Raw genomic sequence first — 19,085 nt, 5'->3', positions numbered from 1 at the left:
ACACATATTCTTCGAAAGTTTTTCATCTATATTCATCGGAGTACTAACGGCCTTGCAGGCATTCATGCTAAAACGATTCAATATATCTTTAATGTATTTAGTTTGGGTCATTGAAATCTGGCTTCGCCAAAAATTACATTTAAATTCAATTCCTAAACAGTAGTCCAAAATTCCCAGATCTTTCATTTCAAATGATTTGGCAAGTTCGAATTTTAATTTATCAAATTCATACAAATTATCTGACGCCAATATAAGATCGTCTACGTAGATTGTTAAGATAATAATATTATTACTTGTTTTCCTAATATAAACACAAGGATCTGTTTTCTGTGGGCTCAAGCTAAGTTCTTTGAGTTTTACGTCCAACTTCTTATACCATTGTCTTCCTGATTGTTTGGGTCCATACAATGCCTTTTTATTTTACAAACGTTGTTTCCCAAGTACTCAATCTTCTCTTTTTGGTCAAGGATTTCATTTAAATTCCATTATTATTTTCATGATTATTTCTTCCTCCATTTTCCCGTTTAAATATGCGCAAACAAAATCCAATTGGTGTACATGTAGTCCAAATTCCACTGCCAGTGCCATTAACATTCGAATCGAACCTATTCTAGATTTTACAGTCTTCTTTGCTTTAGGTCGATCAATAATTTCCCAAGTTTCGTTCTTTTTCAGTGCATCAAATTCTTTTCGTATTGCTTCCTTCCATTCGTATGCATCGTTCCAAGAATTTGCTTTTTTAACAGTCAACGGCTCATTGTCTTCTGCTAAACCAGCAAAATTAAAATCAACCTAATCTGCTTCTTCGTTTGTTGTAACCATTTTAAATAACTTCCTTGGTCTACCCCGCTTGCCTGTTAACAATTTCCTTGGTCATCCAGGACCTTGATGTCTGTGGGGATTGGAATTCTTGCTCTGATTCGCTGCTTTCACTAAATACCATTTTTTCTTGGGTTTCATTTTCTTCATTACTTATTGATTTGCTTTGTGAATCGTTGCTTTCATTTAGTAACACATTTTCTTGTTTTTCGTTTTCGCCAGTATTTATTGGATTGCTTTCGCACGTTTCTTCTTTAAAATTTATATCTATCACATTTCCTTTCCAGTAATCTATATCTATTAAATCTTGTACTTCGTTACCTCGCTTCTGAAAATGTTCTGTAAATATTACGTCTCTGCTTCGAAAAATTTGTTTAATATCAGGACACCAATCTATAAGCCTTGGACTGTAAGGAATAACCAATGAATAGGCATTTTCGAGATTTGGCTTCAAATTTACCTTTATTCCCTTTCTTATCTAGCATGTAGACTGACGAATCGAACTTTTTAAAGTAACTTACCACAGGACTGCGACCTGTCCATAATGTGTATGGTATTTGTCTATCTAAACTTCGCGATGGACATCTGTTTCTGATGTAATTTGCTGTTAATATTGCCTCTGCCCAGAAACCACTCGACAAACCTGATTGTAACAACATACATCGCGCCATTTCAATTTAGAGTTCTATTTTTCCTCTCACCGACACCATTTTGCTGGGGCGTATACTCCACTGAATATTCATGTTTTATACCTTCCTCTTTTAAAAAATTCTCTAGCTTCTGTAAGGTGTAAGGTATATTCACTTCCGTTATCTGATCTCAATGTGTCATAAAAGCAGCGCCCAACTACTCTATAAAAATATGCAATTTATTTTCACTATACATTGTCAAATATGCATTGTTTCTGTAATAACCCGTTTGACTTTTTTATCTATGTACGAATTCGTCAACTATGTTTTTGTTGTAATATTCCGTTTGTTAAATTCTTTCGTTTGAGTATGTACGTATGTATGCGTGTCACGTTAGCTATAAGTATACTTATGTACAAAAATTTTCCACTTGATTCCGTTTTAAATTTGGTACTTCGAATTAATCGTTGGCCAGCATACGGAGAAGAAACAGCGAAATAAACCACCACTATCCATCCATCATTGGATTATTTTAACATAAGAAGCGCCATTTCATTTCTTTTGGTTTGTATTGGATTTTGATGCGTTAAATTCGCTCACCCTTGGCCAACGATAACAAGCTTTATTTCGTTTTCTTAAAATTTAATGAAGGCGCGCCGCCTTAGTAATTTGTTTGTCAAATTTTAATTTGTGTTTACCATATTTGCCATCGTAAAATAAATGCAACGCACGCCACCTCGTAGAAGTGCACGATTAAACGCCACGAATAATGCAAATATGAGTTTACAGCTAGGCGGATTATCATCAATTTTAGAAGATTCGCCCTAAGTGCCGTTCCAAGCAGGGACTCAGCCGCCGCCGCAGCTGCTACTATGTTTCCCCACCAGTCGGAGATGCAACAGTTGGCCTTGCAATTGGGGACTCCAACGCCGCCGGTGCCTGCAAAGACACCACCTTTAGTACACCAGTTTACGAAGCTATAGATTTAATTGGTGACACACCAACGCCGCCGGTGCCGCTAAAGAAACCACATTGGGTACGTCAATCGATCTTCGTGCAATTGAAAAGCGCATAGCCATGCTGGAGTCTCAATTGAAGGTCACACAGGTGCAGCTAAGGGATAGGGAGGTGCAAAATGGAACCCTTAGAGCTGCCCTCCAAAGCAGAGGTAGTTCTGCCGTTACTTACGCCAGCAGCGTAGTCGCAGCCAGTGCTGCCACCGTCGACGCAAGCAGAGTTTACTGCACCGCCAAGTAACGGATTGCCGTTTCGTGAGTCTCGTTTTGCGATACCATATACTGCGGTGAATACACACAATGGAACGTCACAGCCAGTGCCTCGAAGTACAGCTCCAACCGCTAGCAATTTTTATAGCACATTTGCGCCGAATAATTTTTTGCCATCACATGCGTCGTATGCGTCAATGCCTGTGCATGGTGCTAACAGTGGCAGCACCCATGGGCAGCACTCACCTCACAGCTCGTGTTATCCGAGAAAGTTGTTGGACTTGCCGGAGTTCAGTGGTCGGTCAGAAGATTGGCCGGTATTCCATACGGCATTCATGGAATCTACGGTGGCGTACGGATACAGCGATTTCGACAACAATCAACGTCTTCAAAAGTGCCTTAAAGGGGACGCCAGAGAAACGGTGAAATCATTATTAATCCATCCATGCAATGTAAGTTGCATTATTGAGCAGCTAAAATTCCGTTTCGGGTGTCCAGAGCAACTGATTAGAAGCCAGTTACAACAGGTAAAAGAAATAATGCCAATTCCGGAAAATGCGTTAAACAAGCTGATACCGTTTGCCACCAAAGTCAAGAATATTTGCGCCTTTTTACGTTCAGCTGACGCAAACCACCACCTTGCTAATCCTACATTACCCGACGAGCTGATCTCAAAGCTGCCCATGACTAAACGTATTGAGTGGGGACGCTATGCAGTGCCGTGGAACCACGTGCCACAGTGGTTCACTTTTCCGATTGGCTAACCACTCTTGCCAACGTAATATGCACAATTCACGACGAAAATCAATTTGGGGCTCGTGATCCGAAACGCCGAGTAGTTCTTCATGTGGGTGATAAGCATCAGTCGCAAAAATGCCCGATTTGCCAGGGCCAGCATAAGTCAGCCGATTGTTCTCGCCTTGTCAATGCTACAGTAGCAGGTAGGTGGTCGGAGGTAAAATCACGTCGATTATGTTTCGCATGCTTGAATGTCGGTCATACAACAAGAGAGTGTAGACAACGCAAGGTATGTCCCATAGAGGGATGTAAGAGAGTCCACCACAGACTTCTTCATGAAGCAGAGCCAATGCCTTCGCCGTCACAGTCAGCCCAGCCGTTAATGATAACCAATCGGGATGCGTTAGTACCACTTGCTCAGCCAGACCACCAACAAGCGTCGAATGGTACAGATAATACAAAATTAAGTTGCGTCCAATCACAATATGAACAAGCTTCGAATGATAAGGGTGCAGCTGTTTTGAACTGTGCATCAAGCTCTACCAAGAATAGGCTACTTTTTCGCATCCTTCCCGTAACATTATACGGACGACAACTCCGAATCGACACGTATGCTCTGCGTTATGAAGGTTCATCTATAACCATGCTGGATGACAGTATCGCCAAGGAGTTAGACTTGCGATGCCGACCGCACCACCTCAGTGTCCAATGGTTCGGAGGACATGCTGTACGCGAGCAAGCAAACCTGGTCGACCTATCCATAAGTGGTCTTGGTATGGCAAAAAACCACAAGCTGCAAAACGTCTATGCCGTGCAAAACCTACAGCTGCCTATGCAAAGCCTTAGTTCAGCCGATCTACAGTGTGAGTATAATCAAATAAGTAAACTTCCGGTAGAGCCACTTATTGACGCAGGGCCAAAAATGCTCATCGGAATAGACAATTGCCATTTAGGTCTGGCATCTACCACCATCGCAATGAAACAGTATGGTCCATTTGCAGCAAACACAGAGCTTGGTTGGGTAGTGTTTGGACCAACTGGTAAGGAGTCTCAAGTGCCATCAAAGTGCTTATTCGTTAATACCAATGTGAATAGATCGATTCACGATATTGTAGCCGACTTTTTTGAAGTCGAAAGTTTCGGTGTAAGAGCCGCACCACCTATCGAAAGTGAAGCTGATGTTCGCGCCAGAGCAATACTAGAGGCAACCACACGTCGAGTTGGTACAAAATTCGAGACCGGCCTTTTATGGCAAAAAGACAAAGTCACGCTACCCAGCAGTTATGCCATGGCGATAAAAAGATTGGTGAGTGTTGAAAAACGAATGAGTCGTGATTCAAGTTTCGCTGCGTCGTACAAGCGAATCATTCAATCATACATCACTAGTGGTTATGCACGCAAATTAACGCCATCCGCAGCCGCCCTGTTAACGCCTCGAACTTGGTACCTACCGCACTTTGCGGTGGTTAATCCGAACAAGCCTTTGAAACTGCGATTAGTATTTGATGCCGCTGCTGAAGTAAACGGTGTGTCTTTGAATCGTTATCTGCTCAAAGGGCCGCAAGAGTATAGGCCATTGCCTGCGATCCTTTTTAATTTTCGTGAGCGAGCAATAGGTGTCTGCGGCGACATCAAAGAGATGTTCCATCAAGTGTTGATACGCGAAGAAGACAGGTGTGCCCAAAGATTTCTGTGGCGAGACGGGGACTCAAGCAAACAACCCGATGTATTTGAAATGTGCGTGATGACATTTGGCGCTGCTTGCTCACCCAGTGCAGCTCACTACGTAAAGATCCGAAAAGCCATGGATCACCGCAATGACGATCCTATTACAACTCGTGCCATAAAATCGATCGTAGACAACCATTACGTTGATGACCTTGTGGACAGCTTCGATACCACAACCGAAGCAATTGCCATCGCCAAGAAAGTTAAGGCCATTCACCTGGATGCCGGGTTTGAGTTACGTGATTTCTCGTCGAGCTCACAAGAGGTATCCGCTGCACTGGATGGGATGGATCTTACAAAATTTCTCGGTAAGAAAGAAGATTTGTCCACGGAGAGAGTATTGGGTCTGCATTGGTGCCCAACTACGGATTGCTTCAGTTTCAGTCCGAAATTCAATAACGTCAGCAAAGAGGTGTTGCGAGGTGACAGGCGGCCTACTAAGCGAGAACTCTTAAGTGTGGTCATGTCAATATTTGACCCACTAGGACTTCTCGCAAATTTCGTCGTTGGTGCCAAACTCGTCATGCGTGAAGTATGGCGCCATGAAACCAGCTGGGATGATCCACTGCCCGAAAACATTGCCGATTTGTGGGAAATGTGGTATAAGCAACTAGACGCCGTAATTGAGTACGCAATTCCTCGTTTTTATTTCCGGAACGGCAGTCCAGCAAAACTACAGCTCCATGTATTGGTGGACGCCAGCGAAAATGCATTCGCAGCCGTTGCCTACTGGAGAGCAACCAATTGTCATGGTGACGTCGAAATATCCTTTATATGCGCGAAATCAAAATGCGCTCCATTAAAACCACTGTCTGTGCCACGGCTAGGGCTCCAAGCAGCCGTTCTGGGTACGCGTTTAATGCAAACTATACGCGACGAACACAATCTAAAGTTTGAAAGGTGCATACTGTGGAGCGATTCTAAAACCGTCGTCTCATGGGTTCGAAGCAAACATCGCCGATACAAACCATTTGTCCAACATAGAATCGCTGAAGTCTTGGCCGCCACAAAGGTATCTGATTGGAAGTGGATACCCACCAAGGAGAACGTAGCTGATGAGGCCACACGCTTCAACAACAAAGTCGATTTCAGCCCAGCCGCCCGTTGGTTATATGGTCCCGCATTTCTTCGCCAGAATGAGTCTATGTGGCCTTACGAAGAAACCATCACCACGACTGATCAAGACTGCGAGGAAGAACTCCGCCCACGATATGCATTGGTCACTGTAAGTTGTGAATTTATATATTTTAATCGCTTCTCTTAATTCAACAGGTTGTTGAGAACTACAGCCTGGGTCATTCGTTTTGTTGAATCATGTCGCCATTGAGAGCAAGGCAATAATCAGTATGGGCTAACCTCCGACAATCTACAAACCGCCAAGCATCTTCTTTGTCGTCTTGTACAAGCCGAGTCATTCCGAGCAGAAATTTTTAGTATTCGAAGTGGGCAAGGAGTATCATCAGACAGTACATTGTTGCAGCTGTCACCCTACCTCGATAACGACGATTTACTGCGCGTTCACGGCCGTATAGATGCTGCCAGCTGGCTTCCAGCCGATACCCGGCGCCCCATAATACTTCCGTCAACACATCTGTTCACGAAGTTACTCGTAATGCATCATCATATACTCATGTGCCACCAAAACATAGAGGCGACTATATGCTCCATACGTCAGAATTATTGGGTACCACGTTTAAGAAGCCTCTTACGTAATATCATCGCCAGTTGCCTCGTGTGTCGCATTCGCAAGACATCACCCGTTCCTCCTTTAATGGGATCACTTCTAGTCGACAGTGTTACCCCGTATGTAAGGCCATTTACGTACACGGGGCTGGACTACTTTGGGCCGATTAATGTGGCAGTGCGGCGAAGTATGGAGAAAAGATGGGTGGCCCTCTTTACGTGCCTCACAATACGAGCAGTGCACCTAGAGATAGCGCATGACTTAAGCACTGATGCCTGCATCGTCGCAATACGTAACTTCGTTAATCGTCGGGGTGTCCCCATTCGCATAAGGTCCGACAACGGGAAAAATTTTGTCGGTGTCAATAATGAGGCAAAGCGTTTCAACGAGGTGTTCGATTGTGAGCGTATACAGAGCGAGCTATCTCAAAAGGGAGTCGACTGGATTTTCAACTCGCCGTTCAACCCATCTGAAGGCGGCGCTTGGGAGTGGATGGTACAGTGTGTTAAAAGAGTGCTGCGTCACACGCTAAAAGAGATCGCGCCAAAGGAGCACACAGTGAATTGTCTGTTAATCGAGGCAGAGAACATTGTAAATTCGAGGCACTTACCGAGGCCAGTGACTGCTGATCAAGATCAGCCGCTAACACCAAATGATTTTTTACTCGGAACGCCGAATACTGCCCAAACTCCCAAAACGACTGAATCGAGGCTACATGCGCACTTCGCCAACAATGGCGTATCGCCCGACAGCTCCGAGACCACTTCTGGAAGCGTTGGGTATTAGAGTATCTACCTACGTTGACACGGCGTGTAAAGTGGTGCCAGCGTACAAATCCAATGGTTAAGGGGATCTTGTGTTTATTTGTGACCCAAACGTTCCACGAAAGGATTGGTGCCGCGGCATAGTAGAAGAGGTGTATCACGGTCGAGATGGTGAAGTGCGTCAAGCTGACGTGCGCACAAGTTCAGGTTTACGGCGGAGAGCAGTATCGAGATTGGCCATTCTTGATATTGATAATGGTGAATCGAGTCGATCCACGGGGGTGGGGATGTCATAAAAGCAGCGCCCAACTACCCTATAAAAATATGCAATTTATTTTCACTATACATTGTCAAATATGCATTGTTTCTGTAATAACCCGTTTGCCTTTTTTATCTATGTACGAATTCGCCAACTATGTTTTTGTTGTAATATTCCGTTTGTTAAATTCTTTCGTTTGAGTATGTACGTATGTATGCGTGTCACGTTAGCTATAAGTATACTTATGTACAAAAATGTTCCACTTGATTCCGTTTTAAATTTGGTACTTCGAATTAATCGTTGGCCAGCATACGGAGAAGAAACAGCGAAATAAACCACCACTATCCATCCATCATTGGATTATTTTAACATAAGAAGCGCCATTTGTCGATTCATTTCTTTTGGTTTGTATTGGATTTTGATGCGTTAAATTCGCTCACCCTTGGCCAGCGATAACACAATGTTTTGATTTTCTGCCCAGTTTGTTTCTCTACTAAGTCCTTATATTCCTTAAATTTATCTGCAACTTCGTTTTTATGCTTTATAAAATATACCTCGGACCATTTTGTTTTATCGTCAATAAATGTGACCAAATAACGTGAACCTCAACAGAGTTTTTTCGAATAGGTCCACAAACATCGCTATGTATAAGCTCTAGAATATCTTTACTTTTAGATAATGATATACCATGATGCAATTACAAGGTGACTGACATTGGCAGCTTCTCTTTCTAACCCGCTATCTTGAACTCCCACTCTGAAATTCAATTTGCCTCTTTGCGAAACTACTTTTTCATTCAGAGCAAAAATCGTAGTAAAAATCACACAAATACATTTTCCTCGAAAAATATGCAACGGCATCACTTTTTTCTCTAATTCTGTTTTGTGTTGACTTTTATATGATCAGAAGTTGCTACAATTTTCATAAAATAATTTTGTTTATCTAACAAAATTATAGAAATTTGAGCATTTTTGATAAAAAATGAAGGTTTTTTGTTTGAAATAATAATTATAATACACATTAAAATTATTCTCCTAATTTGGGTCATTTGCTTTTTCTTTCCAGGTGTTTTTTCCCTGTTTTTGCCGTTCTAAGGCGCCTTCCGAAAGCACTACTTCTTCAGCCTATCGCAACATGGCCGGAAGACGAAACTATTGCTTTGCCAATATCTCAGAGGTTGCAAAATTGAATTGCAAATTCATTGGGTGGGATACCTTTGTTAACCCTCGCGTTAAAATCGGCAAGTGCGTGGTTTTATATACAAGTAGAAGTGGCGTTATGTACCTAGAGGCACAGGTAGTGCTTGTATGTGCATTGCAAGCGCTTGTACAATGCAATATTCTTCGTCGGTAGTGCGTAGATTAATGTCATAAAGAACTACCCCCGAATCCCACACCAAATTGAAGCTTATCTACCCCGGTCTACGAGCAATAGTGTTTGATTACACATTGTAATGCGGTCCATCAGAAAACCTTCAAATAGTTTATGACTGAAACACATCTTTATACTTATGGCCAGTTTAGGTAATTCGAGTTTCATACTTGTGTGTATTTTTTATTAAGGTTCAACATTCTTTAATTTTTAGCCCCGAAGATAAGGGGTTGTTGTTGTTTTCGTGCTTCGGGGCGAATCTCAGATGGGGCAGTGAGACGTTCGCCATATGATGTTGTAGTCACATGATTCAATACTCCACCCGACATGGCAAACTGCAATGATCGTATTGGAGCCGGCTGCCTGAGTAATTTTGGTAATGCCCTCGTTACCGGGTAATTGGATAGCCGGATATTATCCCAACTTTCTGGTACTCCGTAATAACTCATGCTCGGATTAATTTACAAATACATACGGTTATCTTTATTCAGAAAGGCCCAAACAATTTGCCGTAACTACATTGGTCACAGATTTTGCGTAATGCTCGGATGTCTGAGTTTTATGGTACTCGAGTAATACCCGGGCAGTTGGATCCCGACACCTGAGTACCCGGGTACCTCATTACTCAGGTAAAATTATCAGCCCTACCTCCCATTAGACGCATGGCAAACTATAGGAGCACACTGGTATTTTCATCTTCAGCGCCTCGGTATGGAACCTTATTCTCATACGTCATCTTGAAAAGGAGCTCTCACTGCTCTTTTAAACGTCCGTGATAGCGAAAGTTATTTCGGCAGAGTAGCTGCTTATTCTACGACCAGCTAACTCTAATATTTAAACTAACCGGCAGCATTACGGCAGGAGTGTGGTCTTCATTAAGTTGCTCCATACAGTGCGCTGTTTATTCTTCTTATAATTGACTAGCAGACACGGCAGACGTTGTTCTGCTCTAAATTTGGTCTATCTGCATACATTTTTTTTTTTTTGGTATGCATTTTGTTCCAGTCCCATTCAGAGTCCCACTCCGAGTCTCAGTGCCAGTCCTAGTCATAATCCCAGTCCCAGTCCGTCGCTGGTCTACTTCCCGGAAAAAAGGATCGTAAATAATAATATACGCAAATTTATATACCAAATTTCAAGCAAATCGAATAGGAAGTATGTAAATAGGTAATTCATGTCTTTATTTCCGCTTCGCATGCATATTTATCATATATATGCATATATATCATATCGCAATGAAAATTACTTTGAAGCTCTCAGCAACAGCTTTCATTTGATATCCATATTACACACAAATTATAGGGGTATCCGGGTCCACGTTTTGGCCTATATCTCGAAACCCTAGTCACCCAGCGGTATAAAACTTACTCTGTACTAAAGCACACATCAAGCGCTTCAATTCGATACCCGTAAGGTAAAAACACATCCTAGTGTTACCCTGATCCACGTTTTCGCATATGTCTCGAGACCCTAGTCACCAAGGGGTATGAAAACCACCCTCTACTAAAGCACTCATCAACAGCTTTCATTTGTTATCCATATTCTATAAACATATTCTAGGGGTACCCGGGCCCTTTTTTTTGCCTATATCTCGAGACCCTAGTCACCAAAGGGTACGAAAAATAAACCGTATCAAAGTACTCATAAACAGCTTCCATTTGATACCCATATTGTACAAACTCATCCCAGGATTACCCAGGTCAACGTTTTGATCGCAAGACCCTAGCATTTGTGCGTCGATCGCAACCAAACCTATGTAATAACCACCGCGTGAGGTGTGCGCAACTTATGTGAAAGTTTGAACAAAATCGACTGACGCATCTCTTCAAACACCGGCGACCAACTAACCATAGTACAGGTTTACAAGTATGATATGTATGGGAAGGAAACAATTCCTTTCTCTTTCTAACACACTGCCGTTTGACACTTCGGTCAGTGTCAAACTTTTGTGGAGCTCAGTGGAACCTGCGTGGAACATGCGTTTGACACTGAACGAAGTGTCAAAATTACCGGGGTTGCTGTCGTGGAAAGCAACGCAGGGAAACAAAAAAAGGACCGGAATATCAGATATGGGTTGCTGTGATGGTACATTTTTTTGAACGAATTTAGTAGGAAAATGTAGTGCACCTATATGGGTCCTACAGAAAATTATACAAAAGCCTTGAATTGGGGTATCTGAGGACGCGTAGTTATTCCAGTATTAAGAATACAAATACGGGGACTAAGTTTTTCTACGCGTTCAAAAGTTCTCCGCGAAACACAGTTTGAAACAGAGGTCGACTGCACTAACCCGCCCAAAAATGTGGAAAGAGAAATGAAAAGACGCGTTTTGTCCTGTTATCAATAGTCCAAAGGCGAAAAATTATTCGAATTATTGGAAGCGAGGCAAAAGCGCGTCTATTAATACCTCCCCCGACGGTTTTGGTCGTGTTTAGCAATCGTGCCCGGTAATAAAGTATCACAATTTGTTAATTAAAATTGTCCAAAACATATGGATTTTAAAGAGAGATGTAATTAAGGCTCGTTTGGAAGTAAATAAGTATATTTCTTTGTAATTTTACGATAAAAATTTTAGACTTTTCTTGGACCTAAGAAGTACAACAGTGCCAAATAGCATCCACAAAAAAAACGAAAAAGAACAAGCATTTTATCAGGTGAGCGTGGCTGTGTATGTGCGTGCTGCTACATATCCTACTTGTAGACCTGTACTATGGAACTAACACACATTTTAGCCTTTCTTTATATATATATAGATTTTGCCATTCGGAACACAAACTAAGCGACGCATCTCTGGTTTTGCTATAAAAAGTTTCTGAGCGAGAACTTAGCGGCCCTAGCAGATGCAGTTTGGATTTTGCATAAAACATGCAAGGCCGGCCACATAGAGATATATCTCTATTATTTCTTCAAATGCTTCTTGTATCTAATGTTCTTGAATTCATGTGTAGTATGGCAAACTTGAAGTATATTCGGAGAACCTGTCATAAACTTGTATTAACATTTTAATTAAAAATGTACAAAAAAAATTGTTTTAGTGCTTTGATACAAAAAAGACATATTTAATACTATTTCACAAAACGGCCTTTTCTGTTCTTCCCCTTTCTCTCATCATTCGTATTGTATGGGAGTTTTCAAAATGAGCTGTCACTACATATACCACTTTGTCTTTATTACATCATGATGATATACGATATGGAGCTTGTACGCGTTTTCCTTGAATACATTTTTCACATTTTGGAACGTCTACATTATTACCAATATTTACACCACGGATTTTATCCTGCTGAATGATTTCCTTCAAATTCTTGAAATTCAAATGCCGAAACGTTCGTGCCAATCAAGTAATGTCTGTGTAGACATCCGTTCTGCTTTCTTCATTTGATTCGCTTACAAAATACAAACCTTTGTGCTTGTGAGCAATCATCATAATTTCATCTGCCTCCGGATTTTTCACCACTGCCTATTTTTTCGTAAAGATGACTTCAAAACCGTGCTCTTTTTTTCCAACTGATAACAAATTTGAACGAAGATCCGGAACGTGCAATGTTTCAGGTGCCTTCCCTCTTCTGTCTGCAATTTTACGACTCCGTTACCAGCAATATTTCTTGACTCATTATTCGCTAAATTCAAAATGTTTGATTATGGTGGTTCAATCTTTAAAAATTTAGAATTCTGCGCACACATGTGAGACGATGCGCCAGAATCTAAGCACCGTGTAAACTTGCATAGCAATTTCAGCCGTTCTAGTAGATTCTGATTTCTGCTTACCTTGACTTTGGTTTTGCTTACCCTTTGTCCGTAATCTACATTCTTTTGCTTTATGTCCGATTTTTTCACATGCATGAAATGCATATTTCAGTGAAATGCATATTTTCTTCGTGAGATTTTTCTGATTTTTGAAACGTATACCCGTTCTTATTAACAAACAATGCACCAGCGACCGCTTCTTTTCCCGCACGCTTTCTTGCTTCGTACTCTTCTAGTAATCTGACCATCAACATTTCTATTTCTGGAAGCCTTTCCTGTGTCTCTATCGCAATTCTAAACGTTTCGCACTCATCTGGAATGCTATACAGAAGCAAAAAATTGAGCAGATCTTCAACAATTTTAACGTCCATTTCTTCCAGACGATCGACAATCTCGAAACAGTTACGCAAATTATCTCCTACATCATCACCATTCTTCATCTTTGACAAAGTTAAAGACTTCAGTAACAAGGCCTTTTAAGCTGGATTGATTGATATACAGCATGCAGCTTGATCCCTATATCTCTCGACGTAGTAGAATTCTTTATTTGCCTTTATTCTGGTGGTGAAAGCGTAAGAATTAAATCCGATCGTGCTTTAGCGTCCTCTGCAGATTCTTCTGGCTTCACACATGGTCCGGCCACACATTTCCACATATCATTCTTGATGAGTTGTGTCTCCACCTGAATTTTCTAGGTATCATAATTCTCCTTCGTAAGAGGTTCCATCTTGACGCTTGCGTAGCTCATTTTTTTTTTATTCGACCGGAAGCAAAAGAAAAAACTACTTTTTATTTTTGATATTTTACTGGGCCCATAACCTGTAGGTTTAAAGTGTGTAGGTTAGGTTAAGTTGAACTGGCCGGTCCATGAGGGCCTCACATAGACTGATTGACTCCGTAGTGTTACCAGAAGTTTGTTTTAACGACCAAACTGAAAAACCCTATCAAAAACCAGGACCTATGTTATAAAATAACTCCGTCCTCTTGGCAAATACTAGAAGCTTTCTAGGACTTAAGCCACTTGCTGCTTCTAGATCTGAAAATTGTATCATTCCTAATAGCTGCAGTCTTAGCCTGGCAAGTGCAGGCCACGAGCACAAAACGTGCTCGATCCTCCTCCAACCCGCACTTCTTACATCTGCTATCACTCACCAAGCCTAATTTAAAGGCATGTGAGAAGACAGTGCCCAGGCAGAATACCCGTCATGAGTCTAAAATCCTCTCTTTTTAATGATAGAAGCAACTTAGGTTAATCTCGCCCAGTCTAATTGGGACGACTACGGAGTAAGCTTCAAGGGATGCGCTCTTTTTAGCTAGTGCATCCGCTTTTTCATTCCCATCTATTCCCATATGCCCTGGGACCCAATATAGATGTATGCTTCTCCCTGTCCCGATTCTCTCCAGATACTGCTTACACTCTAACACGCATTTAGATGCTGTGCTATGCGAGATTATTGCCTTAATTGCTGCTTGACTGTCGATATAAAAGTTAACACGGTTGCAGCTTAAGCTATTCTCTTTTAGGGTTTCTACTGCTTTCGTTACGGCTAATAATTCCGCCTAGAAAGCGCTACAGTAATCCGGCAGCCTGTAGGATCTGCTTATTTCCGTATCAGCGCAGTATACCGCAGACCCTACTCCTTCCACTACTTTGGTACCATCTGTGTACACATGTTTCGCCTCGTCCGCCATTTGCGCAACCTTGCGCCCACCGTCCACCTCTATTGTGGCCTTAAGATCTCCCTCGAAGCGCAGATAGGGAATCAAAGTATGTAAGACGAATAATATTTTATTCAGAACTTTTTATAACATGTCGAAACAATTGTTTGCTTTCGTCATTAGGTAGGATCAGTTCTAATTGTTTTATATGCGTGTTTATCGTCCAAGAGGTCTTTCATTTTTCTTTTATATTCGAATTTAAACATTATAACTGTCCTATTCCCTTTATCCGCGTTTGTTATTATAATGGAATCCTTGTGCTTCTTTATAAATTTTTTAATTTTGGTAAAGGTCACTCACGATTTTGTTGTTCTTCCTCCTTTTATATGTGTGTTTATCGTCCAAGAGGTCTTTCATTTTTCTTTTATAGTTGGATTTGTACATCATTACTGTCCTATTCCCTTTATCTGCATTTGTGATTACAATGGAATCCTTGTGTTTCTTTATAAATCTTTTAGTTTCTTCGTATATTTGTAAGATGAATTGTTATAATAAATAAACTATAACAATTCATCTTACAAATATACGAAGAAACTAAAAGATTTATAAAGAAACACAAGGATTCCATTGTAATCACAAATGCAGATAAAGGGAATAGGACAGTAATGATGTACAAATCCAACTATAAAAGAAAAATGAAAGACCTCTTGGACGATAAACACACATATAAAAGGAGGAAGAACAACAAAATCGTGAGTGACCTTTACCAAACCCAAACCATAAGTATAAAGCAAAAGCTATCCTTAGTATGCCCAGCGGCTACAGCCCCAAGACTTTATGGATTACCGAAGGTCCACAAAGAGAACATTCCGCTGCGGCCTATTTCGTCTTCGATAAATGCACCTTGCTCGAAACTATTAAAATACGTAGGAAGTATTCTTAAAAACGTTATCTCTGAAGAAGTTAATATAAAAAATTCAATGCAACTTAAAGAAAGTATTAAAAATATAACCATTGACGACGATGAAATCCTAATATCTCTAGACGTTGAATCCTTGTTCACCAATATTCCGATATACTTGGCGATAGCCACAATAATGAAAAAGTGGCAAACTCTACAAATGCATACAAAAATGTCAAAAAGCCAGTTCCTATAAATTCTAGAATTCTGTTTGAGAGAGAACAATTACTTTGTATACGATAGAACTTATTACCAACAAACTTATGGTATGCCCATGGGCAATCCTTTATCGCCAACTATAGCTGACATTGTCTTAGATAAGATTATTGACAGCATCTCCGAGCTGCCTTAACAGTGCCATATTTTGCATATATAATCTTAGGTGAATATTTCCTCCATCTAACCCAACCGATTGCCGTGGGATATCGGTTGGATTTCGTCGTTTTTAGGCTTGAATTTAAACGGGCGCACAACAATATTTGCAGGCATAGTTCAGGCCGCAACAGCATCGCATATGAGTTGACATTAACGCCTAACTTGAAATTAAGGTGTCTCAAAGAGCTCGGATCCACACTTTTCTTGCTAAGACTACTGCAAATAATGGAGTTTTCTTCTTCTTTCTATATTTTTTTAACTGATCAGCTGTTGCTGAGGTAGAAAAGGGAGATATATGGAACCATTTTCTTCTGACAACAACTCGTAACTCATTACTGGAGCTCGACCCAATAAGTAAGGGTTTAATTAATTTCCGAGCGTTTGCATTTTTTGGGCGGCTAGCGTTGATATTTGCCCTGGGATCAGCATTGTTGCCAGAATTTTTGCAACAGATTTGAATTTAAATCGCTTTGGGAAGAATTTGCTGTACTAGAACCAGAGGACTTATTTTTGCTTTTATTAGACCTCTTTTTACGCACAGTGTTCCAATCAGTTTGGTTATCAGCAGCTGCAGATGGTTCATCTAAATTAGTTGCACTCATATGGGTTGGAAACACTGGCGGCGCAGTCGGAGTACCAGTAGCGCGAGCAGCAACATGAGGGGGTGGCAGCATTGTTTTTTGGCCAGTAGAAGCATAAGAAGAGGTATAAGAAGAGGAAGTATTATTAACTACACTAGTTGACAAAGCAGCGACGAAGGCGTATGGCATATTTGTTGTTGGAACAGAAGCTGTCTCAGCTGCAGAATAAGAAGTATTGACTGCACTGAGTACGCAATTACCATCAGACACAATTATTTCCTTTCCACTCTCTTTCTCTTTGGCCAAAGGGCCACTAACAATACCACACACTTCACTGAATTCAGATAGCAAGTGCGACACAATCGATTTATTTTCAGCAAGCATAGAGCGCAATTCAATGATTTCAGTTTGAAGAGTCTCAACTTTATTGCGAAGAAATTCATTATCTTCTCTCACAGCATTAACCACACACAGAATATGAGAATTAAAAACTTTAACTTCAGCGAGCTCATCGATCAACAACGCAAGAGATTGCTTGTCAATGTTTTGGTTGCATTGGCGCTCATTACTTGTTGTATTATTTTTAAGCGGAGATCGAAGAGAACAACGGCGCACAGCTTTACACTCATCGCACAGAAATGGGGTATTTGACCTCAACAGGTACTCTAAGTCAGACTGTTGCATACCAACACAATGTAGGTGGAAAAGCTCATTACAATTAGAGCACTGCACTTTGGCCTGAGTACGTTCCACTTTCGTCCCACAACGGCAGGTCATATTTAATTAAATAAAGAGACAAATCATGCACAAATGAATAGATATAATTACTAATTGTTTGTTGTTTTCTATACACACTGTGATCACAACGAACTATTCACATTATAAGAGTCAATATCTCAAACAGTTTATTATGCACCATGCATAAAAACATTGCAAAATTTCTAGTTATTAAGACATAATTAGGGCGCGATTAAAAAACACGTCCTCTCCGAATGACGACTGTTGATCATAACAACAACGACTGTTGATAAGACAATTTTTGATGATACTCAGACAATAAAAACATTAGGGTTGATAAGGGTTACAAAATGTGATTCTTTCAGATATAGTGTTACCTTAAAAGAATTACAATCGCGCGTAACAAAACACCAGTATTGTCAGACATATCAAAGATATTTGACCCGTTAGGATGGTTGTCTCCAGTAGTAATTTCGCTGAAACTTTTTATGCAGAGGCTATGGTTGAAAGGCGTTGGCTGGGATGATGAATTTCCTCACGACATATACACAAATTGGGGCGACTTAAGATTCAGTATTCATGGTATTTGTAATGTACGCATTCCTAGATGGATGGAGTATAATAAAGGCGAATTAATTGAGCTGCACGGATTCGCTGATGCGTCTGAATTAGCATATTCACCAGCTGTGTATTTAAAGGTTTATCATTCGGATGGCTCTACATCAACGAATCTCATAGCTTCCAAGACCCGTGTAGCATCTATCAAGCAAACTTCTTTACCTAGACTTGAGTTATACGCTGCAGAACTTATAACAAAACTCATTGTCAAAATTAAAGAATCTACATCTAATAGAACAACAGTGAATTTAAGTGTATCTGAGTTTAATAATGCGCATCATGTTTTAGTTAAGAAGGCTCAAATGGAGTCATTTTCTGCAGAAATTTCAACATTGTCGCTGGGTAAATCGCTTCCAGTGAAACACAAGCTGTTTGCTCTGACAGCATTTGTAGATCTAAATCAATTGTTGCGCGTAGGTGGTATTTCAAAACGCGAATATATCGTATGATCAAAAACATCCGTTAATTCTTTGTAAAGAAAGTGTTTTTACAAAACTTTTGGTTAGATATTATCACAATAAGTATTTGCACGCAGGTAGACGGCAAATGCAATATTTACTTGGTTTGAAATATTGGATTCCAGGTATCGTAAACCTAATAAAGCAGTGTGTACTGGCGTGGATTTTGTAGGTCCAGTACAGGTAAAGTCTTGGAGAGGTATAGGTAGAAAGCTCTATAAGTGTTGGATAGAAGCTTTTGTATGTCTTGTGACAAAGGCAATACATTTAGAGTTAGTTTCCGAATTGTCAACTGCAACATTTCTTGCAACTTTTTAAAGATTTTTATCTACAAGAGCAAAACCCATACATGTATATTCAGATAACGGGACGAAGTTTGTAAGTAGCAATCATCAATTAAAGGATATTTGGAATTTTTTACAAGAAAATTCTATTAGGGATGAAATTAGTAAGTCAATGTCAGAACAACAAATCCAGTGGCATTTTATCCTCCCTAGTGGTCTTCATTTCGGCGGTATGTGGGAAGCAGGAGTGAAGAGTACTAAACATCATTTAAGGCGATTTCTTGGAGATTGTGCAGTTACTTTCGAAGAAATATACACTGTATTATGTCAGATAGAATGTTGTTTAAATTCACGACCGATTTGCCTTAAATTTGAAGGAGATACAAATCCCCTCACTCCGGGGCATTTTTTAATTTTTCGAGCTTTTTCTGCAGTTCCTGATACTG

General features: G+C 40.6%; 1 protein-coding gene across 1 annotated transcript in view; it reads right to left on the bottom strand.

Moving 5' to 3' along the window:
* LOC137244251 (succinate--CoA ligase [ADP/GDP-forming] subunit alpha, mitochondrial-like) overlaps positions 1 to 19,085 on the bottom strand; it is a 163,374-nt gene that overhangs the window by 38,063 nt on the left and 106,226 nt on the right. The window lies entirely within an intron of this gene.

This window comes from Eurosta solidaginis, chromosome 3 (assembly GCF_040869045.1).
Source record: "Eurosta solidaginis isolate ZX-2024a chromosome 3, ASM4086904v1, whole genome shotgun sequence".
Lineage (NCBI taxonomy): Eukaryota > Metazoa > Arthropoda > Insecta > Diptera > Tephritidae > Eurosta > Eurosta solidaginis.
This window is presented reverse-complemented; position numbering and strand designations above follow the sequence as displayed.